Consider the following 26,614-nt stretch of genomic DNA (forward strand, 5'->3'; position numbering starts at 1 on the left):
TTTTCTCAGTAAAAACTTTTTTCTCCCCTCCCTATTGAAAAAGTTAAGACACATGAGAATTCAGGTTTAATTTACAGTATATTAGCCGTATCATGTGTCATTGGCAGTTATAATCCACCTAGAATAAAGAGAGAAGGGCGTGCAGCGGATAATAGCAGAGGCTTGTCTCTGTCTGACAAAAGCTTTTCATAATATTGATACAAAAGACTCACGCATAAGAATAGGCAGCTGCTCAAAAAGGTCTGGTTAAACCTAAACTAGGGTTTCTTGTGCGTGAGACGCACATCACATTATCTCATGAACAAAACACTTACATCTTAGAGCTCTTTATATGTCACTTATTTACTTTCACTTGCAGTAATCTAACATTTGAATGACTAGGGCAAAATCCGAGGTTTGTGTAGATATTTTGAATGTAGCGCTCCACAATTAAAATCCATTAATCCAAATTAATGAGGATTTACTCAGTCAGAGCTTTGATGCTATCATTTACAACATAAAAAACCTTACAAACTCTTTAAGATAATCCACCAGCAGTGTTTTCTAGTCAGGTGCAAAACACCACTACACAAAAGGCCACAGTCACTTCATCGCCATTGAGTCACGAGCACAAAATACCACCTTCTTTGATATTGCAGCCTAAGTCAGACACCCTGCAGGATCACTGAAATGCTAATTATACTCTTAGCTGTGTTTCTCCATAAACAGGACCAGGCCCATGCCAAGATGTTCAGGGGTGTAATATCCATGTCGCTCTGAAGTGGGGTTGTGATACCCTTTGGAGTTTTGTTTATAAAAACACACACACAGACACACATAAATCGACACACAAACACACGCACTCACCTATCACCTGCGGTAGTTGGAAATTGGTGGTAGCTGCAGATTTATGGTTGGTAGTCTGGCTCACTCCCTGTGTTATTGCTGGAGGCCTGCCACAGCTTCCCTATCTGCTCCCATGACCTGTAACATCAGGGCAGCTCAGCCGTGTGCTCCAGCCAGCAATTAGCGTCAATGCCAACAATGAGTCTTTTAAAAGACATTTAAGCAAGACCCGTCCTGTTATCTGTTTTATCATTAAATCGGCCTCGACTGCACCAGGTATCAGATTTATTGCTGAAAGTAAAATTGATGATGGAGACATTTGTTGGAACTGGTGATAGAATTTGATTCCAATTCATAAATTAGTGATTAGATTTTTTATATACCTGTTTTGTTCTCTTTTGTGTCTGCATGGTGGAAACTTGTAGAATTAAAATGACCCATGAAACAAAGATTACGTCTTTTGTTTACTTTTCCAAAGAAAACCCAGGATGACTAAACTAAATGCCACAGATGAATAACGATGTGACTCATAATTTCACTTTAAAAGAGTTGTTAAGGCTCTCTGTGTGTGAACTACTACGTTTCAACAACTTCCAATGTTTCACCCAGACAAGTGGACAGCACTAAAGACAATAATTTGAAGTAGGAGGAGGAGGAGCGGGGAAATGTGCTCTCCAGTTTTTCTCTACCCTTCGCTCTCTTTGACCATAAATCTTCTGACACATGATTATGTCAGTCATACTTTTGTTTTTCCTCTGGTTGAGACATGCACAAGCACCTGAGCGCTGCACAGTAAATTGCAGAGCACAAAGTTGTCTTTATGTGATTCCAGAGATACTGTATGGGCGCAGAGCTCATTCATGCACTCTCTTAACAGCAAGGCTGTTTGAGACTGTGTGATGGAAGTCAGAGATAGCAGACAATATCCACTCCCCACAAGAGAGATCCACAACTGTTTGGCCCTCACAAAGTCTATCTGACTTCCCATGGTCTATCTGATTTTACAGGTAAACACAGTGGTCAAATAGCTGCAAGGCATTGTCAGTGGCATTAAGATAATCTCAAAGAACACCGACTGGATCAGCTCTTTGGGAGGGATTTTGAAGGAGCCATTTACAATGATTTGAATGAACATACCAACCTGCTTAAGCAGCCTTTGAAAGCTCTTGAAATATGCAATCATGGAACAGTAATGCATCTGAGAAGTGGGGTAATGAGAACTTTGAGTGAGCGTATGTTAAAAGCTGCCTTTGATGGTTTGTTGTGTTGTATCTTCAAATGATCTGAGTACCCCATATGATACTTTTCCTTGTTTCTGGTGTGGTTTGGAACAGGGCTATGGAGGGCCCTCATACCTGCTCCCCGACAGAAGACGTCACCTGAGCTAAGCTTACAGTAATCCTCCGACGTCTCAGGCGTCCTGACACGGGATGTTTTGAATAAAAACACCAAACTCACTACAACCCCATAAGACTCAGAGACGCTTTGGAAATATCACTGATCTTCATCCAGCATCATGACAGTCAGCCAGCCAGCCAGCCAGCCAGATTCTTAGTCTGACAGTCCTTCTCTGCTCTTAGAAAGAAGAACCCGGCATCTTCTGTCTTTGATTTGATTGTGTCTTGTTGGTCTGACAAGATGGCAGGTTCATTATAAATCACACTGATTACTGAAAGAACAGCTTTTTAAAGGGGTAGAGAGACAAAAATGACTTGAAACTGGAAATACAGCCAAATCTGATCTTTGTCATCTATTGTATTAGAAGGAAAGGTGCACAAACAAGTTGCTGGGAAGTAAACATTCTGCGTGTACTTTACTGATGGTGTCATAGCTTCCAAACTCTTGTCTCGGCTGAACAGTTCAGAGGGAGTTGCAATGAATTCTCTCCTCTAGCATCTTGTAACCTGTCCAGACACGCTCCTAAATGTATCATTGCAGAAAGCCATGAAACAATTTGAGCTGATGCTGCCAGTTTAAATAACTAAACCGTGTGGTCAGAGCTATTATATCATTAATCTTCTCCTACTCTCCACTCATGCTTTGCCAAGATATGGAAACACCCTCACCTTCAACCCAAAAGAAGTAAAGAGATACCTGAAAGTACTTCTTTTGATAATGGATCCCACCATGCCGGTGACAAAAGTGTTTTGAAGTCAGTGCCACAGACCTTTTCAATCATGTTATCTTCATTTCAGACCACGCTGTTAGATTGAAATGCATATCCCAGAAAAGACTTTGAAAGGAAAAGGTTTTGCTGTAACAACATGCATGTTCTGCACAATTACAATTTGTGTACATGGGTCACAAACTGGCCTTTTCATGTGGTTAATTGCGACACCACTGATGTCATGAACTGTAATAACCACTTGTATGAAGTTTTATGTCTCTGGCTCCCTGTAAATAATAGCCAGTGTTTGCTGTAAACAAGGTAAAGGCCTCCGTGGAGATGTCTGACAGGTGGTATCTCAGGTCAGTCTGTTCACAAAACGAAATTCCTCTAAACATAATTTTTCCACTCTTCACTTACAGTCTTACAACACATGCAAAATCACCATTAAGTTCTAATATGCTTTAAAAAAAAATCTGCATTGAAACAAGAAGGCAATGTGCACCCGATGACCTCAGAGATGTGGAGGTCATTCTGTGACAGTTGTAGATGAGGCTGTGACAGTGGTAGATGATCCTACAGTTCAGCACAAGGTCAAAGGTTTGTCAGTGGGGAGGGGAACACAGCTGGATGCTCTACTCTGAGGTCAGCTTCAGTGATGGTAATTAGATAAAGAATAGGACAAAAGGAAAACGGATAAAGAGAGCAACGGAGGGGAGAGAATTTCACTTATACTCGCCTTTAATGATTTTACAGAGGCTTTATACCTACAGTATGTTGATTTATGGTTATTGTAATGTTATATTGCTGTTGTTGTCTTTTAAAATACTGAGCGCAGGCAATAGAAGTGGCGTTTTTTTGGCTGGCCATTCATTAGTGAGTGTCTCCTCTTGGCCTAGTTAAACCCATTATGAAAGCCTGATGGGCAGCAACTCCTGATTCTGTGCCAGACAGTGACAAACATCCTAAAGGGTTTCTGGCAGGAAGCCTTTAGAGCCAAAGAAATGACCCTGTCGTGCACTGACGGTGACATTAGTCAAACATGTAGAAAGAAAAGAGCACAATGAGGATCACAGCTAGAAAGTAGAAGTGTATCGCCTACACTTGCCACAAGGGGAAAAGGATGAACATGATATAGACTATGATCTGATGTCACCTGTGACTCTTGTAGAGGGAACAAAAGCAGTTGGAGTATTGTCAGCTGGCACAGATACCACAGTGATCGCTTCCTTCATAAATCACGGCTCTTCAAAAGGATAGGTGTCTGGTGACAGGACGAGTAGGCCGAACAAAGCGATGTCTGCTGTGACAGAAACTCACATGAAGTGGAAGCAGTTCTTCGTAATGCCTGAGCTGATGGTTTCTGCTGGGAGGAAACCTGCAAAGCACTCTGGGAGAATGAGGTTGCATTCCAATGAGGGCGTTCTTCGAAAACTGTGTCAAAGTTTTCCTCATCTTAAAGTTTGAACATAGTATCAATGACTGAAAAGGACATGTATACCGGGAGTGATAATTTTTTGAATTTTTAAGACAATGATCTGCTTTCATATTGTTGAAAATAATTTGACCACAAATTGCAATTTATTATTTTTATGTATAGTAATATATTAATGTTGATACAAAATTCAGTAAGTAGACAGAATAAACTAAAAAGGTTACTGGATTCTTATTTTTTTCCCCAATCAGATGAATTTTGTTCAGTATAAAAGAATATTATCTTCATGGCCTAGAGGTGTAAGATGCACACCTAATAACGGTCAAAATGCCAGGAATAATCATACTAAAGAAACCATAAACAAAAGACTTGTGATGCTCATGCTGATGCCACCAAATTGGCAAGAAAGCTACAAGATGAAGCTTGACAGGTGATAGTTGGAGACGTCCACACCAGTGCAGCCTTTAACAGGTGGAAGCTTGCTGCAGGTGGCAGGCCTTCAAAGCCAACAGCGGGAGACATGTTAAGACATCAAACAACTGTGCTGCAGCATATAGGCAGGCTGTATGCTGCCATTGTGAGGTCATGTGCACCCACAGGGTCAGTAAGGTCCAGACAGCTGAAAAGCTGTAATGTCGTAGCTTTACATAATTATGTACAAAAATCTGTGACATTTAGGAGTTTTATAACTATTAAAGGTAATGAACAGACAACCTGGGGGCACACATGGTAAACGAAACACTAACTCAGTACTTTAGCAAGGCAGAGGGGAGTGTTTTCTCATTATAAAACCTGAAAATCAACTAATGTGAACATTTATGATGAAGGACATCAGAGAAGAGAGGAATGGTCATGTTTTAAAGGAGAAAATCTAAAGTAACAGTCGCCCCCTACAGTCAGGGACCAGTATGAAAAAGAGTTTCCTCTGCTGCTCCTGATGAGTGCAACATCAGACAACAACAGTCTGAATTCTCATCTAATTTGGCACTCTCTCTCTCTGATGGGCTGCCTGACTGATTTAGAAATAAAAAAAGGAAAACCGTCAGAATGTGACAAGTTCGTCAGCACTCTAATGACAGGTTTATCTTGAAGAGAGACAGAGACAAACATTACCTCAGAGCTGCCTCTTCTAGCCCTGCTGCAGACTTGCTGTACACCCCAAAGACAGTGTCAGTTCACTGAGTCTGTACTGATCTGTCCTGGGGGAAATTCCTTTCTACTAATGTCCCTCTCTGAGCAGACTGTAGTTGTCAGTGTTGGGTCATATGATGATATATTTGTGTGTTTCGATAATGGAAAAATTCCACTATCGTTAACACATGCATAAGCAGCGTGGCTGAGAGCTCAAACTGGAGACACGTGCAGGATTAAGATGGGGACCAGACAAGGTGTGTTAGGTAGAGAACACCGAGCTTAGGGGAGCTGCCTGGTGCATTGTTAAAATATCAAACAACAAATAGGGTTTATGCCATTGAAACCCATGGCAACTATTCAACTCCTTTCCTTGCCAAAGAACACATTTTAGAGCATGAAGTACACTTCATGTAAGACAGCGGCATCAGCAGGTGATGGATATTGGCAGTTCATTTTCACACTTGTGCTTTTCAACCAGCCAGTTTACTGTCTGTGACAGACCTAAGAGCTCTTAGATGTGCCGAAAAATTGGAATAATGACTGAAAGTGAAACAAGTGAAATTACCTTTTGCTAAAATAGTAACTGGTTAGATGTACTGTACAATGTAAGAAAGACTTGGTCCCTCCTTTCACAAGCTGTCTCAAAGCCAGTCAGGCAGGTTTTCTGTAATTACATGAAAAATGGCTTTTGTCCCTCCGGGGTTTTGGCCAGATCTGAGACAGAAGAAGTGTCTTTGCGTGCTTATATCTGTGCGCGCGTGTGTGTGCCTGTGTGCATGTGTGTGTGTAATTGAGAAAGGAGAACCACTGACATACGGAAGTAAAAGTGAGGTGTTCATACAGTATGTGAATGTTTTGGTAGACAGTAAATGAATCGTTAAAGGGAAACTTCCATTTTCAAAATGGAACCTATTTTCCCAACGTTTGTGTCTAAGTGACTAATGGGGACAACAATTTTTGAAATTGGTCCAGTATTGGGCGAGAGTACTGCAGCTGGCAGCTACAGAATGGGCTGTAATGTAATCTGATGGCAATGTATGTCCACTAAAAGTGCTTGTTTTTGCCACTGACAGGCTAAGATTATTACAAGTCTCTGACAACATTATGGAAATTACCATACAGAGAAATAGTTTCTCTTTGCTTTTTGCTTGATCAGATAAGTTTATTATTGTGTCTAACCAAGTCTTACTCAAGCAGTCTCGTTCTGAAATCAATGCGAGAGTTGAATTGTTGTTGTCAGCTAAATATTTAGTCATGACTTTGAAGATCTTTCAGATAACACAAAGCTACACTTCTTTTACCCAACACTAAACTTCTGTACACAATAAACTCCTCTCAGCATTCCTCTCTCCAACTTTATCATGGCTGAATTTGATTGATTTCAACAGACACAAAAAGATGGGAAATAAGGTCCAGGCTGAAAAATACTTCCCTTTCACTTTAACTCTCATTTTCTAATCTGTCTGTTTGATACCTGTGCTTGAAAGCTCTTAAATTTAATTTGACTTGCCTGCCAGCCTTTTTTTGATAGAAATTACACTACTGTCAGTAAAGTTTATAAACCGACATCAGTCAAATCCCAATTAACAGATCTGTCAACATCCTGAATAAGACCAGACGTAATGTTACAGTCTACTTCAAACTGTGTAAAACTCTAAATGCCACTGGCATTGAGCATCTTTGTGGTTTATTTTCCAAGTCTTTCATGATTTGTGGTAAATTGTGTGAGATTCCTCCCTAAATCCTGGTGATCAATCAAAACCTTTCGAAAACAAGCCTTGGGCAACATATTCAGGAAAAACCCTGCTGTTTGAGAGGTGTGGAGGGGATGTTGAAGATAGGCGAGTGTGAACCCTCCTCTCCCTGGAAATTTATGATTAATCTGAGTCATGTCGACAAAATCAATATTTTGTTCTGCACATGCCACAAGCTCATTGAAATTCACAATATCAGCTAACTAGGCTAATCTATGGCCCAAACAGATGTTGTCTGTGGTTTGATAGATTTGGGTGAGAGCAGAATCTGTCTGGAGCTCAGAAGCCTGCCAGATGCTTCTGTATCAACACCTCTTTTATCACTTGAAGAGAGTCATCCTGCCAACTATGACAGTAATTCCACCTGAGAGGGCCACACTGACAGAGGTACAGTATCATCCCAGCATGGATGAGTGGGATTGACTAAGCACTCACATTTACATTTGGTAACACGCTTTCTGAGAATTCTCCTGCGTAGTGAGCACTGTCGGCCAATGTTTGGACTTCCTGAATTTATGCATTCAATAAAAAGACGAGCAGCACATTCCTTCAGAGTTCTGTGCCAACCTGCATAACTGTATTTGCACATGGAAGCCTCATTTCACGTGGAGGAGAACGGCAATAAATGGCCTGCCATCATGGCAGGTTAATCCTCCTACATTAACACCCAAAAACACAATGATTTAATATCAAAACTCCAGATGCTCGCTGCTGGTAAAAGCAAAGGAAACAGTCAACAAGCTGCCTGATGACTTTCTGGCTTAAGTAAACAAAGTGTCTTATGGTAACTCGTGTTGTTTTACACTTGTCTGATTATACAAAGAGCCATGAAGTATGTCTCATGCTATAATCAACTAATCTAATGGCAACAGTCAACAGGCACATTGTGCAGGGAACGTGCCAAAATGCAGCAATGTGCTTTAAATAGTTCCAGGTGTTTAGATACATTGACTGTTGTGTTTTATGGGAAGGATAAGTGATCCTGCACACTGCGGGAGACTAAAAGATGCAGGGGAGGGGAGGGGGGGGGGGGGCTGGAACTGACAGCTGCTCATTACATTCAAACATGCTAATTAAAATGTGGTAAACACCTTTGTTTATTTATAATTGTTTATCCCCTTCTCACTCATGAAAACAGCAGTTAGCAGGTTTGTTTAAGGTATCTGTTGTCATATTGCATGCCTTAACTTCACTGCATGTGGTGATTCCTGCCTGTTCTTGTGTGTTGGAACATCTTCATTTTAAAGAGCCAATGGCTGTGTCTGAAATCACTCCCTATTTACTATGGAGTGCACTACATTAACCCTCATTTTATTTGAGTGTCCAAAAGCTGAGATATATCCACTATATATTCCTCTCAAACAGTGGTATGGAAAAAGTAGCATCCATGGCATGTACACTACTTTCTGCTAACAATCCTGCAATGCAATGCCCCATATTTCAAAGATATGAAGACTACTGTAATTTGACTCTACAGCTGATGGTGATGACACAAAATGATAGTTAGAATCCGAAATCTTGATTTGCTGCTCATTATTGAGTAAACTATTTAGTGTCTATTATATAGGAAGTAATGAATGGGCAAATAAGGAAATTATATAAAGAATGCATCAGATTCAGTCACTTAAAGTCTGCATCAAACCAATGAAATAGTCTTAAAAACAAGAACTGCCAAATTGTACTTCAGCAGTCAGAGTATAAGTTACTTGTTGTAAGAAATAATTGCTAGAAAATTAAAGATGGTTGGTGACTGCATGGCTTATTTTATAATTATTCATTACTTTGAATGAATTTGAACAATTGAACTGTCAACTTCATCCACTTGAGGTGAGATTTTTATGTAAATATCTTTCCTGGATGTTTGTCAATCTGAAGCAAATCACTCTCTATATATCTTTCATCATGTTCTACCTTCATATCAAGTCATACTATTTTTGGATTCTGGCCCTTTACACAGGCTGGCAGCATTTTGGGAATACCGAAAACAAATCCCTCTCTGCGTTTTCTTTTGAGAACAACATGCCACAGCACAGTTCACAACTTGCATGACGATTGCACCTTGAAGAGGAAAAATGTCTTTTGAAATAACAAACACTTGAAGCCAGCTCATTACTCGGGTGACATTGTTTCTTCCAAGGCAAGCCTCAACTCTTCATCATTATACAACTCTGCCCATTGCTCACCCACAGAAAATGTATTACCCTCACTCAAATCCACTTAGAGCAGACAGTATGCATTCCATAGCTGGTTGGCTCTGAGAGCCATGCAGTTTGTGGGGAATGCACTGCACCAGCTGAGCGGATGTCAGGTATGAAGCCACACCTCCAGTACTTTTGACCACAAATACTACAGATTCATTAGTGGAATCTCTGCAAGACACGAGACACTTTTTATTAATTAGGCCAAATGCTTTATTACATTCTCTTTGAAACGCAAACTGTGGTAGCTTCAAAACGTTACTGAAACATTTAACATATAAATATGTAAATTCGGACATTTCTTCTAGCTACATCACAGTATTTTCTGTAAGCATTTATAACAATCTTTCTTTCTTGGATGGATAGAGCTGCACTTATTGCAGAGCAATAACCACCAGAACATATTGGTTTGCCCTCAGCGGTTTCAATGTACACATGTATTTACATCAGTACAGTCACTGCCTGATTAACGGGTTAGGTTAGGGTTAGGGTTGGCATCAAGTTTTTTTTTGTTCAGTGTTGATAGTGACATTGTGACATTAATGATTTTCGACATCAACTTTTTTTTTTAAAGAGTTGATAGAGACATTGTGCCACCTGTTATCCAAAATCAATAGCTAGCTAGGAGTGCTTCTTTGTTTTCTTCCTGTTTGCATACCACTACCTACCATAACAGAATATGCAGAACAGGGTGTAGTTTACATTAGACAGGTGTGATGGGTGGCCACAAAAATGTTATTCAAGTGAACTTTGTTCTTAAGCTTTTACATTTGATGTAATTTTGAACCGAAATGAATGATGGGTGGTGTGACTTGACTGGTGGGCCAGAGGTGGCCATTGGCTGCTAGTTGAATAGGCTGAGTCTACAGCCATGCAAGCAGCTCTGTGAAGCAGTTCTTAGGCACAGTCATGCTTTAAGCTCAATGTTAATATCATAATGACAAAGTTAAGCACTATGTTATTTTAACCACTTAACGCACGCTGTTCCGTCTACGGAACGGGACGGATGTTAGGAGGTAGCCACAAGTTCTTCTGGATGTTTTAAACACCAACCCTTAAACATATATATTCATGCCGTACATCGTTGGAAAGCTTAGATTGTCCTGATTCATTCAAGACCACTCACGACTTAAATGGTTGCTCACAGCCGTAATAGTATTAGCGATTAGCTCGGCTAGCCCCTGAGCTAAGTAAGAAAAGCTATAATGCCTACATACCTTCAAAGTCTTCCCTTTATCCACAACGATCATCTTATGACTCAGCACTTTCTGTACAGCTCGCCAAATATCCATTCTTGTGAAATATGAAATCCGTTTCCATAAAACCGAAATACTTTCCTCAATATGTCCATGTATTTAGTCCAACATGTAACGTAATAACACAAATAACAAACCATATACGGTCCGTTTATGTAATTTCCTGACCTGCACGTCCATCTCAGAGTACACGTGACTAGGGCTGTGTCTCAATTCCGACCCAACTGCGAGGCTGCATCCTCGAAGTACGCGGCCTTTGCGGCCTTCAAAGGATGCAGCCTTCTGAGGAACCTCCGAAGGACGCATCAACCGTTGTTAAATGAGACGGTCTAGACTTCGAGGCATTTCCTGGTTGCGTCACCAGCTGTTCCCGCCCATAAGACGAGAAAGACGCCACGACCGAAAATAAGGTGAAAAAGCTGACAAAATTATAAGAGAGAAGAAAGGAGAAGAATAAAGGAAAGGAGAAGAAAGAAGGAAAACACACAAGAGAAAGAATAATAAAATAATAATAATCTGTAAATAGTTATTCCTGATGTAATTTTCGTAAATAGTTAAATGTTTCATTTTTCATCACTTGATAATAAAAGAAAATATTTAATCCCTTGTTCTTCCTGAACAGTAGCACTTTATGCCGTTTGTTAACCCTGTTATAAATTGTACTTAAGTTGTAAATACTAAATGGAATAGACAACGTGTAACAATTGACAATATTTTTTATTTTATAACATTAACATAAAATCACCACTTCTTTTTCGCCTGGTGGGGCTGGACCTTCCCCTCCATGCCCATCTTTTCCAGTATTGTTCTAAACACAGAGGGAAGCAAGAGAAAAGGTAAACACAGGGATGCTATGTTAACAGACAAAAGGGTTCTAATATAGCAAAAAATTATCATAATAATGAAGTATAACATATAATAGTGACAATCCCAAACGTAGCTCTTTATTAAAATCTAAATTTGTTCATCTTAATCTATATATATATAGCATAAAAAAACAGGGGCGTGTGTTAAGTGGTTAATGCCTGTATGCTAACATTTGCTAATTAACACTAAACTCAAAGCAAAGCGGAAGCTGATGAAAATGTATTAGTTTTTCTGCAATTTGGATGTAAAACAAAGTATTAGATTATTTATTTATCTATTTGTTTATTGCATAATGGCACTGGTAATTAATTATACACTTAACATACGCCCCTATTTTTTATGTTGTTAGCCTAAACGACATGCCCAAGTTGTGAGCAGCACAGATCCCACATAGTTTGAGACTCAGAGATGTGTCTGGTATCATTGGAAGGAAACACTCTCAGGATTCTTGTAAAAGTGTCTGTGTGATTCTGTGACTTACTGACAAAGAGTGGCAGAGGTTACAATGATGGGGTTGTTTACTCGCCCATAGGTTTGCCTTTACAATGACATGTGTACAGACATTCAGGGACCTCTCAGCAGGATATAGACACAATGAGGCCACAGCCACAGGTCTTGGCTTCATGCAGTCCAAATTTGGAGTCAAAAGACCAAAAGATGAATTTTTCAGAGTTATTTTTCAACAGGTATGTCCATGTGTTTTCCTTAGGTCCTTTTTGGAGACTCCAAATGGACACTTGGTTACCAAAGCTGTATAACCACAATCAAGCACCTATAACTTTACAACCCCTTTGCCTACAATCAAAATCTTGGTCTGACACCATATTATTATTATTATTATTATTATTATTATTATTAAATATTATATTATTATATATGACCATTTTTTTTGTTTGGCCATATCTATCTATCTATCTATCTATCTATCTATCTATCTATCTATCTATCCATCCATCCATCTACCTATCTAACTGACTGATTGACTGACTGACTGACTGACTGACTATCTATCTATCTATCTATCTATCTATCTATCTATCTATCTATCTATCTGTTTATTTTGGTATAAGTCATATGTCAAGTCGAAGAAGAACCAACCGTGTACCAAAATGCCGAGTGCGTAATGATATATGGTTCAACTCTTTTACGCACCGGGCGCACGCCGGTTACGCTTAGAGTTTGTTTATGGACAGCCAAACTTAATAGCTTAGTGTCATACGCCGTTGGAAACCTCAGACTATTGGCTAAAAGATTATCAACATTCTTTATGTGATGATTATCATCATTTCACCAAATATTTCCATAGGCTGGAACAGCTGTCAATCAAAGCCATGTCGTCATTGTTGTCGGTCACATGTCCTCATTGGCTTTGGAGACATGTACTGCCTAATCTAAAGCACCGATTGGTTTGTGTGTGGTGTCGTCAGAAGCAGGAGAGGCTCACGGTCGTAAACATCTAGTCACGTGTACTCTGAGATGGACGCGCAGGTCAGGAAATGACGTAAACGGACCGTATATGGTTTGTTATTTGTGTTATTACGTTACGTGTTGGACTAAATACATGGACATATTGAGGAAAGTATTTCGGTTTTATGGAAACGGATTTCATATTTCACAAGAATGGATACTTGGCGAACTGTACAGAAAGTCCTGAGTCATAAGATGATCGTTGTGGATAAAGAGAAGACTTTGAAGGTATGTAGGCATAATAGCTTTTCTCACTTAGCTGAGTGGCTAGCCGAGCTAATCGCTAATACTATTACGGCTGTGAGCAACCATATAAGTCGTGAGTGGTCTTGAATGAATCAGGAGAATCTAAGCTTTCCAACAATGTACGGCATGAATATATATGTTTAAGGGTTGCTGTTTAAAACATTCAGAAGAACGTGTCGCTACCTCCTAACATCCGTCCCGTCCCGTAGACGGAACAGCGTACGTTAAGAGGTTAAACATTTTACTTAACTACAAATGTCAACCTCATGGTGGCACAGAAGAAATGGTCAGGGGATCACCAAAGTCATTTGCATACATCCTCATGGCAATCCATCCAATAATTGTTGAGATGTTTCAGTCTGGAGCAAAGTAATGGGCTGACCAATTTTTGCTAGCATGGCAAAAAGTTCAAATCCATATGACAACATATTTTTGACAATGCAGCGTTTGCTAATATTGACATTTTTATGGTATAGTATTAATTTGCATACTAATTTAGTTATGTTAGTTATAGTTATGTTCAGAGGCTTGTGTTGTTTGCATAACCTATCTGATTGGGAGGGAACATGCCTGGGTGTGGACTAGCCTTATGACCCAAGGGCTTCAAATCAAACACAAAGTGATGATGAGAGAAACACAGCTGTAAACTTTCTGAAGACCTCTATTTTCCACGTTTGCCACATTTACCTGTGTTTGAAGTTTGATTAGGGTCTGTAGGTTAAATCACAACAAACACGGTTGTTTCAGACCACAAAGATTTGGATTCTCATCATGCATCTTTGAAATCATTTTGAGTCATCAGCTCCTGTGGGAACAAGTCTGAAGATAACCCATTCAGGAAGCCCATATTAGAGTCAATGAGGCAGAGTAGAACAAAAACACAGAAAACACAGCCCTGCAGGTAAAAATACTCATGAACATGTAAAGAGGAAGCTTCAGACTGGTTGAATAGACTTCTGTGCAAAAAGGGAAAAGGCCATGGTGTTAAATGTCTACAGAACAGGAAGAAATGCATAATTTTATGTGAGCAGAAGTCATTGCACCTGGAGCACGACTCACAATGAGTTTTCCAAGATGAGAGATGGATATAAATATTTCATCATTCAAACCAAGCTGAACGGCCTGTGTCAAGGGTGATATATATGATATATCTCAACAAGCTGTTAGGGGATGAAAGATCTATTCCCATCATGAGTTTACGTCATCCACAACAGTCACTTGATTTGAATAGAGAGGTTTAACCTAAGATAATAAACAAAAAGTTAGCAGCAACATCAAAGCCTGACAGAGATTAACATGAAGTAGATTGTCACAGTTTCATATCCAGGGTTTTGACTCTCAAGAACCTTTGGCCACCCAGAAAAGTGTGCTTCATCAAACAAATGTCATCAAAGATAAGCACCAAGCCAAAGTAAATAAGACTGCATCACTGCTTTTAAATCCTAAGTCTAACTCACAAACCCTCTCATTCACATTCAGCAGGCTGCTCATTCTCCACAAAGAGGAGCTGTTTGGTCATCAGTAGGATGAACTATAGGAAAGCAGAGTGATATCAGCAGCAGTTCAGTCTGCAGGTGCAGAAATAATACCTTGTTGTATTTAAATTATAAATGTTAAAGCCCCTTAAATAATATCTTGTTTGTTAGATCCATACAAAAATGTGTAAAAAGTATGAAAATTAAAAAATGTATCAGTTGATTATCCAGTAGAATTATTTCTTGGGTAGGTGCAGTCACTTCATGGAGTCTCACTGGTTGCCTAGTAACCTCACAATGACTCCAAGACTACAATTATTATTATTGTCATCATCATCATTATTATTATTGTTGTTATTATTGTTATTATTATTATTATGATTATTATTATTATTGTCTGGTGGAGGTTTTACATGTAATGCTTGTACTACATAAAAAATATTTAAAATCGAATAACAAATGGATATAAAGGTTAATTTTAAAATAGAAATCACAGTTTGTGGCTGTAAAACAATCAATTTTTACATATCATTTATAGTTTATACTTAAAATGTCACATTTAATTAGTCAGTACATTAAACTTAATTTTAGACATGTGAATATTAGTGTTAATTTGTAAAAACAGCCCACCTGTGTAACAACAAATGATATATATTTTTTAGAAAAAATAAATTACTTCAGTAATAACCTCTGGCCAGGATTTCCACCTATCTAGGACAAACAGTCACTCATACTTTACCGGATCATTACGACCTACTCCCAGTGTAAGGCTGAAAATAAGACAGCAATATGCAATACATAAACATACATACATACACATTACATGTAAACAAGAGGGATATTGCAGCTCATTGCCTGCAGGTGGCAGGAAATTAAAAATTGCAAAAGCTATTACTCTCCCTACCTGAAGGTGGTGGATGTTGGCACATCAGCATCTGCAGGTGTGAACTGCTGCTGCTGTTACTTTTCTTATCGAAGGTGGACCAGGTCTCAGCAGTACTGCAAGTCCAGAACTGCAGGTCTGAAACTGCTGGCACTGCAGTTCTGCAACTGGATGATACTGGCTCAGCCCAGTTGTTTCAGGCAATATCATAAACCAAAACAACTGCACAAACTCACAGTCAGTACTATAATATGTGTCATGATTTCCAAGGAGTTTGGAACCTTAGTACTATAGCTGTACTTAATAGTGCAACTTATTTCTGGTTTCTCGAGCAATTGAAAACATTCCCGTGTGTTTTTCTTCATGCAGCCCATCTGTTGTCTGGTCAATTACAATGTTCAGCGTTTGAGCCTGAGTACAATCAGGCGTTTTCAGGATTCTGAATAGATATGCATCTGTAGGCTCTGGCCAGGGTGCAGGGCTTCATTTCGACTGAATTGTTGGCTCAGAGCTGCCCTCTGTGTGCATACCTGTGCTTTTGCATGAGTTTCTGCATGAGTGTGTGTGTCTTTGTGTGTTTTTGGCTCACACCTTGCCTGCACCATAACTTCTGAGTCACAGAGCTTAAGAAGTGCACCATGCAAACAGGGAAGTGGCGGTATATGAACATTTAGTGCCAGGACCTTTTGTACAGCTGGAAAATGTTCTGCTATATGCAAATATGTCATGCATAAGATACAACACACACTGCTGCCAATAAAATGTTCCAGTCCCCTACACTGAACGGGGGTCTTAAACTATGTCCTCTAATTTCCTGCCCTGGAAATTAAAGGTACATTTCAAGAATGGTCACATGACCGCTACAGTTTGTAGTCATGGTTCTGATCAAGGAATGCCTCCTGCTCGTCTCTGATCAGCTAAGTGCATAAAAAAAGATGAGACTTTTTGATTAGACTCTTTTAAATCAGGCAGAAAGGAATGCACATTTACTCTCAGCTTGCCTTGGGGCCTTAGCCTGCACCAAACATGTTTTCGGAGTAGAGAAAAGAAGAATAGCACCCACTGGGGGTAGGTGTATCATAAACTGCTCTTATGGCACATTTCCAAGTACTCCCATAAGAATGAATTTATATTTTATGGCATCATATATAAATGATTAACAACCTGTGAATGCCTTACATGTGCTAACAAATGTAAGGCATTAAATAAAGATGATAAAAGGCTTGATTCACTTAAATGCACCATAATCAGGTTATTTTTATTTGCTTTTAAGCTACTTTGTTTCACACCTGCATGGCCACCACATCTCCAAAGCACCACACATCTGAACGTGAACGTGTAGAAAATAAGGTTAGATGGACAATATATTTGAAGTTTAATTCTCTATGAAGATTTGCTGGTAATCTCACAAAATGTTGATTCTCTTTTACCCGAGCTGACTTTTTAATCCTATAATGAATCTCCCCTTTAATTTTAAAGTGAAAAGAAGTACTGTGTTGTGTGTGTGTGAGAGAGAACACATGCATGCAAGTGGAGGCATGAGTGTTTCTGTGCACTTTCACCAACTTTGAGAAAATGCTGCTGTGCTTTGCCTGCTTTTTGTGTGAATTTTTTCCCGAGGATCCTGCAAAAATCCCGACCTTTTTAAGAAGATGCCCGCAAGTTATATCAGAGATACTTTACGCAGCCTTTTCTGGTGAATTCAGCCTTAACCAAAACATACATAATTCAATTGATCCTCCTGTAAAAGCTGTAAGTAAGATAGAGGAGGCATGCAACCTTCCCAGCGCTGTCATAGATTTAATGAGCCTTCACACTTTAAGCTTCCCAAAGGAAAAAAATCTAATGAAAGACGACCTAAATGAAACAATGACTAAGGTTTTTAAATCGGGAATTCCCTTTCTCATTAAAGACTCAAAACCAAGATCCATTTCCCAAGCCGACCGAATCATCAGCTACTAAATTATGCCAAAACAAAGGGGAATTCAGAATATCACACACATAGTCAATTAAAAAGCACTGTTTCTATGGGGATAATTGGAATATTTGACAATGACAGGGATACAACTTCATATCTTGTGGGTTTTCTTGCGTTCTTAGAGTCGGATCAATGATACAACCCCTAAATGAGCAAAAGCCCTGATGACAAAGGTTGAAAAGCTTCTTCAGCTTAGCATTAACCTTAATAGTGGCACTGTGGGGACACCTAACATAGAATTAAATGCAATTATGAAAAAATGTTTCCAACCCAAGAGGTGAATGTAAGAGAGAGACCAGAGAAGCTGTATTCATTTCACACAGCCCCAGGTGCTGAGAGGATATGGCAGTCCTTTTCATATTGGCAGCTGTTTGATCAGACTAACAGCGCTCCTTAGCTGTACCGTAGCTGCAGGTCTGATCTAAACTCCTCATCAGATTCAAAGGAGACACCGCATCTCCAATGCACTCCAGGCTCTTTCCATAAACACAGCTGAATTATTTCTTTGAGCACCCTTGCTTGTTACTGGCCTCCATTTTTTCTTTAAGAAGGCAGAACAACCATCATAACAAACCTCACAGTGTTAAATAATGTTGCCCACAGTGTTTCATGGTTGTCACTGTCATATCTTCCAGCTAGGGTGTGAAACTTTACCGTGAGGGCATCTGATAGCTTGTAACTCGATTGTGACTGATAGCAATTCTCTGTGCATTGTGGGATACAACAGGTAGCATAGAGAGCAGCAGCGAGAGAGAAAGACTTCATCACAGACACTGACATTGAAAAGAGGTATACGTAGCTCGCATTGCTCTGTGTTGTGTGTTGATCATGGTTATCAGAGCCATAGTAGATGACTGATAACTTAGGTGTGGTGTTGTGTAAATGTGTGTGTGTGTGTGTGTGTGTGTGTGTGTGTGTGTGTGTGTGTGTGTGTGTGTGTGTGTGTGTGTGTGTGTGTGTGTGTGTGTGTGTGTGTGTGTGTGTGTGTGTGTGTGTGTGTGCCTATGCGATCTGAATGACTGCACAACAAAGGAGTCTGAATGGATTTAGTCAAAGCTCAAACGCTGATGCAGCTGCATTCCGGGAGGTTTATGATGTGAAACACCAAAGGGAAGGAAACAATGATCACATTCATAGGATGTCATTTTCTTCCACTTTTATCTGAGGAATTTGTTGGGTTTTTTTTCATAGCGTAATGTGTCCACCTTACCCAAAGTGGGCCTTTGTCAAAAGGCAGCTTGACCTCATTCTCACTAATAAGGTGCAGGTCAGTTACCTCTACAGGACTATCCTTCCTTACCTGTACATTGGCTTATAGTGCTTCACTTGCATTGATTTGAGTGTGAGAGGCTCATAGCTTAATGTTTGAGAGTCATGTGATGCAGTGAATAACCATGTTCAAACAGCTTAAAATGACACATCTCTACATTCAGGGCCAAAATAAGTAAAGGTTGGATACTTACTGTACAGATAAACAACAGCATTGGTTATTTCCTTTATGTATAAGGACTTGTTGGAGGGTTGCTCTCACATTCATAGATCACTTTTTGATAATTAACTATTGTGGAATAGTCATGTCAAAAAGTTTTAAAAAATGATGTCAGGGACCAAGCAGAAAAGCAAAACTGCTTTTTTATTCATGACTTAATTGGGACCCATGTAAAAGAATAATCATTAATGATTTAAAGCAAATGAGCACTCAAATGAGAAAATAAACTGTCAAACAATGAAGTGTGGGAAAACAAAAGGCTATGTATCATATCATTACATGAATTGTTTGTATGTTTAATTGTGCTTAAACAAGAACAGTGTGTGGAGTGTCTGTTTTCTGCATTATGCTCATTAGGAGCAGTGACTTTACCCAGATCTTTATCATGTGACACTTGGGCCCTACATATATGTTGGCAGTTTGTAATGACTTACAAAAGAAAGAGCAGAAAGCCACTAAAGGTTGTTCTGTGGTAATGGTCATCCCAAACCTTTCCCCATGTATGTACTGAAATAACATTTCCCTCTTCTAACACAACCCCATTGGATATACTGTCCTCAGCATCTTCTGATGTGGTGAAACGGTCACCTGAAGTAACCATCATATCTCCACTCTTGATTAGAAACATCGTCAAACTTGAATCAGAGTGTGTTATATGGGAAGTAAATCTGAAGTAATACACTCCTCTTACTGGTGCAATGAAGTAACCAAAAACAGAGACAGAAAAGCACAGTCACATCTGATAAAATTAAATGAATCAATTTCTATATTTAGAAAGAAGAGCTAAATTTGAAAATATATATAGCTACCTGTGTGTGAGTTGTAGCGGTTTCCAATGTTGCTGATGACATTTTTGTAGATAAGTTGAACATCTCCATTTCCTGTGTTACCTGCTCCAGATGTCAGCAGGGAGGCAGAAAAAGCCACCTTTATCACTGTGGCAAATCTAAAGAACACACAATGAATTCTGAATTACTTTCTGTTTGTCCTATACACACACACTCACAAATGCATAACACTCATACCGAGAAGGAAAAATTATTTACCTGTGTTGGTATTTTGAAGCTCCTGAACTGCTTCCTTTTGTTCTGAAATCACAAGTCGCACATGTCCATATGCATACAATTTATTATAGAAATTATAAGACCTTAGACTTTACCTTCCAGCTGTGTCTCCAGCTCCCCCACACGATGTTCACTGACATTTAGCCTTTGACGCAGAGTGCTGAATTCAGTAGCTTGAGCTAAAAGTCACAGTAAATGTGAGAGATAGGTAGAAATATATTGGAAACATTTACAAGTCAGGTTACAGTGTTTACCATCATTCTCCATCTGCAGTTCCTTTGCCAAGCTCTCTGCAGCGGTCATCCTTGCCTCCATAGCTGTAACAAGAGTGCTCATGTAAGCTCAGGTGCTTCTGTTTGGTTCTCAAGTGAGTCTATATTTACAGTTTACCTGTATTTTCCTCCTGCAAGGTCTCCACCTGGCTCTCAGCAGCTGTTACTCTGGTGCCTCAGCTCTACTTTCTGCTCCACCACCATGTCTCTCAGATTCCTCAGCTCAACCCAGATATCTTCCTGGGTTGAGCTCAGTGCTAAAGCCTCAGTGCTCGGCTTCTGTGTCTCAGTCACGCCTTCCTTGCTGTCGATATTAGGAGCTTGAAGCAAGACATTGATGTCACTGCTGTGTTTCTGAGCTCTGCAGAGGTAGCAGAGAACCAGTAAGGCCAAGAAAGTCTTCATCTTCACATGGAAATAACCAGTGTGCTTGGCGCTGTTTGCTGTCTGTGGCACATTTATGTGTCAATTCATGATCAGATGTCAGGTGGATGGTGATGTGCCAAGGTTGTGAGAAAGCACACCTGTAACTTAGATTTAGTGTGGCAAGGGGTGGAGATATAAGCAGGGACGGGACTCACAGAGAGAAATAAGAGCGACTCAGTGGTTTGAAACACAGATATGGAGTTGTATCTTGGAAACATGACAGTTTTCCAAAGGTTGATATACATTTTTCATAAAAAAATATACATTTATTAGAAAATAATATGAGGTGTTAGCCATCTGAATAAGTCAAATTAAGTCAACATCTTTCAAAGTCACTGTCTTTCTAGTAAAGAAATTCCCTCTTTCTGTTATTATCCTTCCAGTGCTGCTAAACAATAAATACTAAAATGACTGTAACAGTGGAGAAAAAACCCACTTTATTTGACTAACTTAGTTGTCTCAAGCCTGATATTATCTTAAGATTAACTTGCTCAAAATGAGGGCTGTGGATATTTTTATCCACATTGAAAATGCATTAGGACATGATCTTCTAATGGTGTTCATATCAGCATCTGACTGTTGTCTTGAGACAGACTTGAACATTTTTGAACCAGCCCTTTAAACAGTTCAATGTGCTCACTCAAATTACAAAGAAACATTTTCTCACTCTTGTCAAGTGGCATCTTGTTCATGCCAATAGTTTTGGTTTATTTACCAAGGTTTTAAGATATCAGTCAGTAAGCTTCCTCCTGCCTTCACAATACAATGGAGGTGAATGAGATTTTGTTTGCGGTGCTTAAAATATTGAAAGAGTATATTCATCAAATCAGCATCTGTTTCTAGAAACAATGCTGATGTTTGACTGCAAACACTGCAAATATTTTCACTGGAACTACTTTCTATTGAGGAATCGCTCTCTATGAAACCTGAGAAATGTATTGCTAGATATACCACTAAACATAAATGAAAAAAACAACCCCAAAATGATTCTGTTATTTGGCTCTACTGAAGGTTCATTCATTCATTTTCTTTACTGCTTATTGTCTGGAGGGTCACGACGGGGCTGGAGCCAATCTCATCTAACATTTGGACGAGAGGCAGGGTAAGCAGGTTGTCAGTCAATCACAGAGCTAAAATACAGTATAGAGAAACAGACAACCATTCACACCTACAGAGGACTTTTTTGTTTTTGGTCTGTGGGAGGAAGCCAGTGTATTCGGAGGGAACACACACATGCTTGGAAGAACATGCAAACTGCACACAGCCAGCTGAGAGGTTCGAACCCAGAGTCTTCTTGCTGTGAGTGAACAGTACTAACCACTGCACCACAGCTCCACCCTATGATGATGATTTTATGTTTAATTTTGTCAACATCAGCCATGACTTGTTTTAAACGACACACATACATCGTCTGATGGTATTGTCCACTCTGTGCCTGAGGAATACAGATCTGGCAAGACTCTGAACTCATTCTCTGTCAAACCTTTACAGTGACACTGTTTCAACATGATGAGAATTTCCACTAGTGCTCTGTGGCTTCTTTTTTTCTTCTTCTGTCAGCCAGAGAAACAGCTGCATGTCAGGTGAAGCTGAAATGGAAATCTCTTAAACATGCAAGTACAAATGGGCATCCATACACATACATCCCAGGGCTAGCTGCGAGTTATAGTGAAGAGTTAGGGAAATTTCCCACTGCAACAAGACCATTATCTGGGCGTGTTGCTTGTGAGTAATAAGCGTGTGCATCAGTGACAAGTTAGACAATTAGACAGAAATAACAACAAATCAACCTGTCGTTAAAAAAATATTTCTTGAAGCGTATAAAGTGCTGTGAATGACATGATTTATGCTGATTGCTGCTTGTGTTTATGAATAAGAATACTGAGCAGCTGTCAGTCAGAATGAACTTGCTTACTGCCTCATACAACAGGATTTACTCCAGATAAACACACAGGCATCAATCTTTTTAAGAAAACACTACCAGCGCTCAGGTGGTGGGCAAGAGAGCACAACTGAGTAAGAATGTTGTCTTTAGTACAACAGCAGATAGACTACAGTACATGGAAAAGAATAGGCACTTTGCTTTTTTATAAATGAAAGACCTGTCATAAAAAAGACTTTGCTGTAGGGGTAAACACAAACAAATGTACTGTACATATACCACTGAAGTTTTAAAAAAGAGTTTTTTTGGAGAGAGAACACAGGGTTTTCTAACCTGGTGCCGGAGGGGGCAGAGATAAAGAGAGTAATAGTTAGACTGCGGTCACATTGGTATGCAGACAGTCATGAAAGCAGTGCAGTACCTGTTGCATCTTGCAAATTCATTTGCTGAATATTGTGAAATTTCACCGCTTAAATTGGGGAGGCCCTCTTTTTTTAATCACAAGTCAAGGAATTGTTGGTACGGTTAGATAAACATGATATGATTTGGATTACAGATGATCTTCTGATATACACTGGTTTACTGCTGCTGCATCATCATCAAAGAGCCAACAAAGACATTTAATGATAATGATAATGTTTAAATCTGTAAAATGGCACCAATCATTTCTCTGTGGAATCTGGTAAATATAAGTTTGAACAAAAGTATACACACTATATAATCCCAGAATGCTTATTTTCTATTCCTATTACTGTCAATAAAATAATTTCAGATTTTACTTCAGCTTAACCCTGGTCGCATATCTGCAAATTAACAGTAATCTGGTTGTTAAATAACTCACACAAATAACAAACAAGATGCTAAGCTAGTGGTCTGTCAGACTGTACTTTTCATATTCTACTAGACAGTCTAAACAACGTCATCTTCATTTATGTTCCAGTAATGTAACTGAAGTTTTATTTAGACACAGAGACGCTGTTTTGTGGAATTGAAACTTGCACTTTTTCCATTAGTCATGATCTTTGTTTGCTTTTAAGAAACATCTTAAACAAACATCTCCCACGTACAGTGTTGACTGAGGCTAAGAAATAATTGTATTTTTCTAGTATGTGAATATGCTTGTGTACACATCAAATCATATTTTTTCTACAAAAAAGGCTGTAAACAAATACTGTATAGTGTTAACTAATGCTAACATCAGCATACTAACATGTTCACACTGGTAATGCTAACATGGTGATGCTTAGCAGGTGATGTTTACCATGTTCTTCATGGACAGATGGAGTGGATGATGACAATATTTGAGAATGCCTCCCAACCAATAGCTATAGAGACATTTCACTCAAAAACAAATCATCAGGATGCATTACCTGGAAACAATGAATGTAAATGTCAATCAATTAAAGGTGCAGTGTGTAGGATTTAGTGGCATCTAGCAGTAAGGTCGCAGATTGCAACAAACTGAATACTCCCCTTCACCACTCCCGCCCTCCCTTTCTAAGTGTGTAGGAGAAACTACAGTGGCTGTGAAACTGGTGGAAAACACAAAAAGTCCTTTCTAGAGCCAGTGTTTGGTGGGCTCCAAGGAAGGGGACCCACACCCTATGTTCATATAAAGGGCTCATTTTAAGGCAACAAAAACACAACAATTCTTATTTTTGGATGATTATATATGAATTAAAATATACTTATGAATAGTCACTTGCCACTAAATTATACATACTGCAAAAGTTTAGATATCCATCTAATAGCTAATTCAGTCTGGGCTAAAGTTGTGTTAAAACTGACAGACATAGAGACTCTATAGAGTCAAGCCGCTGGTATGGTGACTCTCACTTTCCTCTGTTGAGGTTAATCCATGCAGATTTGTTGGATTTCTTTTTATTTACCAAGCTTTTGAATTGAAACATATAAAAGTTAAGTTGAGTTAAAAAATTCATATTTGGATTTGGATATGGTGATTCACTCACAGGCTTTGTTTTGATTTTAAAAATTACATTAAAACTGCAATATCCCTGTTAATCTAGATAATTAGAGGGACTCAGTGTAAGCAGTTTTAATCTAGACTATATTACTTTGGTAGAAAGAAAGTTAACAAGAATGTCGATGTGGAAGTTTTTAAAGTCATTTATACAGTGCTGAGAGTACCACAAACTAAATGTAGCTCACCTCCACTTAATAGAGGTTGGAGATATAAATCAAAGATAAAAACATCTCAAAAATTGACAAACATAACCATATGTAGCCACACACACACACACACACACACACACACACACACACACACACACTATATATATATATATATTTATATATATATATAGTGTGTATACATATATATCATACAGTCTTACAGATGCAAGCCTGAGTGAATCAGTACAGTACATCCATAAAGTAGAAAACATTTTTTGTCGTGTCAAAGGTCATACATGCCAAAGATGTCTGGCATTACATTCTGTCAAAATGGCGGTTAACAAGACAACGCATCATCTGTGGCTCCTCTCTTATTGGTCAGAGAACCTGTTGCCAAGGTGTCGACCTGTGATTAAGGCTCCAGTAAATCTTCCCATCCAGAGAGCATCTGAGAGGAGTTTCTCCCCCCTGGTCAATACACTCCTGCAGGGAAGAGCTTTTCTTTCCTCTCTTTCTGCCCCTGGGGATAAATCTCATATTCTAACCTGGATCTCCTCCTTTTGGCTGCCTCACAGGTCCAACTTGAGGCTAAATATTATAGTTTTAAGGGCTTAGTTCAAATTTTCTCTACATGCAGTATCAGTATGATCAATTCCATTCTCAAAAATGAATTATTGGGGATATGGTGCAATATCTGCTGAAAATGTGATAAGATGACACTCAGGCTGAGCTATCAGGCGCCTCAGAGTGACAGACAACCTTACATACCTTCCTTCATTCTCCTCTCAGGCAAATTCCTCTCTCGCTGTCTCTCCATGTGCTTCAACTCTTCTCTCACTTTTTGTTCTTCTTCCTTTTCCATATGAGTTGAAAACAAATCTTGGTATCTTTATATGTGCTTTTCTATCCTGTGTCTTTATTTTTGTTTTAATTTATTTTAAACCAGTGATGTATAACCTTACAGACAAGTTCTCTGTGCTCATTCTGTTTCTTTTCATAGTTGGTCCCCAGGCCAAATATTTGTGTCCCACCCATAGTTTTTTCCCCTCTAATTATTATTCTACCTCTCCTTTTTTTTAACCTTTTAATAAACTCTTTGTTTTGGGGGGTTTGTAGTAATGACAGCATAGGACATCAAAGACTGAGCTCTCAGATGAATTTCTATTGTCACTGAATGTAATTAAATTGCTTTGTCAATGATCAATCATCATAACCTATTGTCTGTATAAGTGGTTATAATAGAAATGTCAACACTTAACATAATCTACAATAATGACTCTTTCTCAGGTGCAGGTAATCACAGTGACCAATCACACTGTAGTCCTTCAAGACCCACATCTGGCCCAGCCAATGATACTGAGGAGTGGGAGGCGGGAAGTTGAGTGTGTGCACTCTGCACTGCTAGCTACTGTATGAAGCAGGCTTAACTGCAGGTAGTTAGCCTCAGCCTAATCTAATGATGCATACTTCCCACTGTTTATGGCAGCCAGGGAAGAGGGAGCGCTAGCCTGTGCTTGTCTGCTGCTTAGAATGCCCATTAACACTCTTTTCCCCCTCAGGTGATGACCACCTGAGCTATCAAAGGCAAGTGTGTCTGTAACACCACCTTCCCCCACCCCCCGCCTCAACACACTCCATCCACAACCCGCCTTGCTCCGACCTCCACCCAGACACATGCTGTACAGTCAGCAGCACAATACATTGTGCTTGTCGTCCCTTCAAA

Source organism: Scomber japonicus, chromosome 4 (assembly GCF_027409825.1).
Source record: "Scomber japonicus isolate fScoJap1 chromosome 4, fScoJap1.pri, whole genome shotgun sequence".
Classification (NCBI taxonomy): Eukaryota; Metazoa; Chordata; class Actinopteri; order Scombriformes; family Scombridae; genus Scomber; species Scomber japonicus.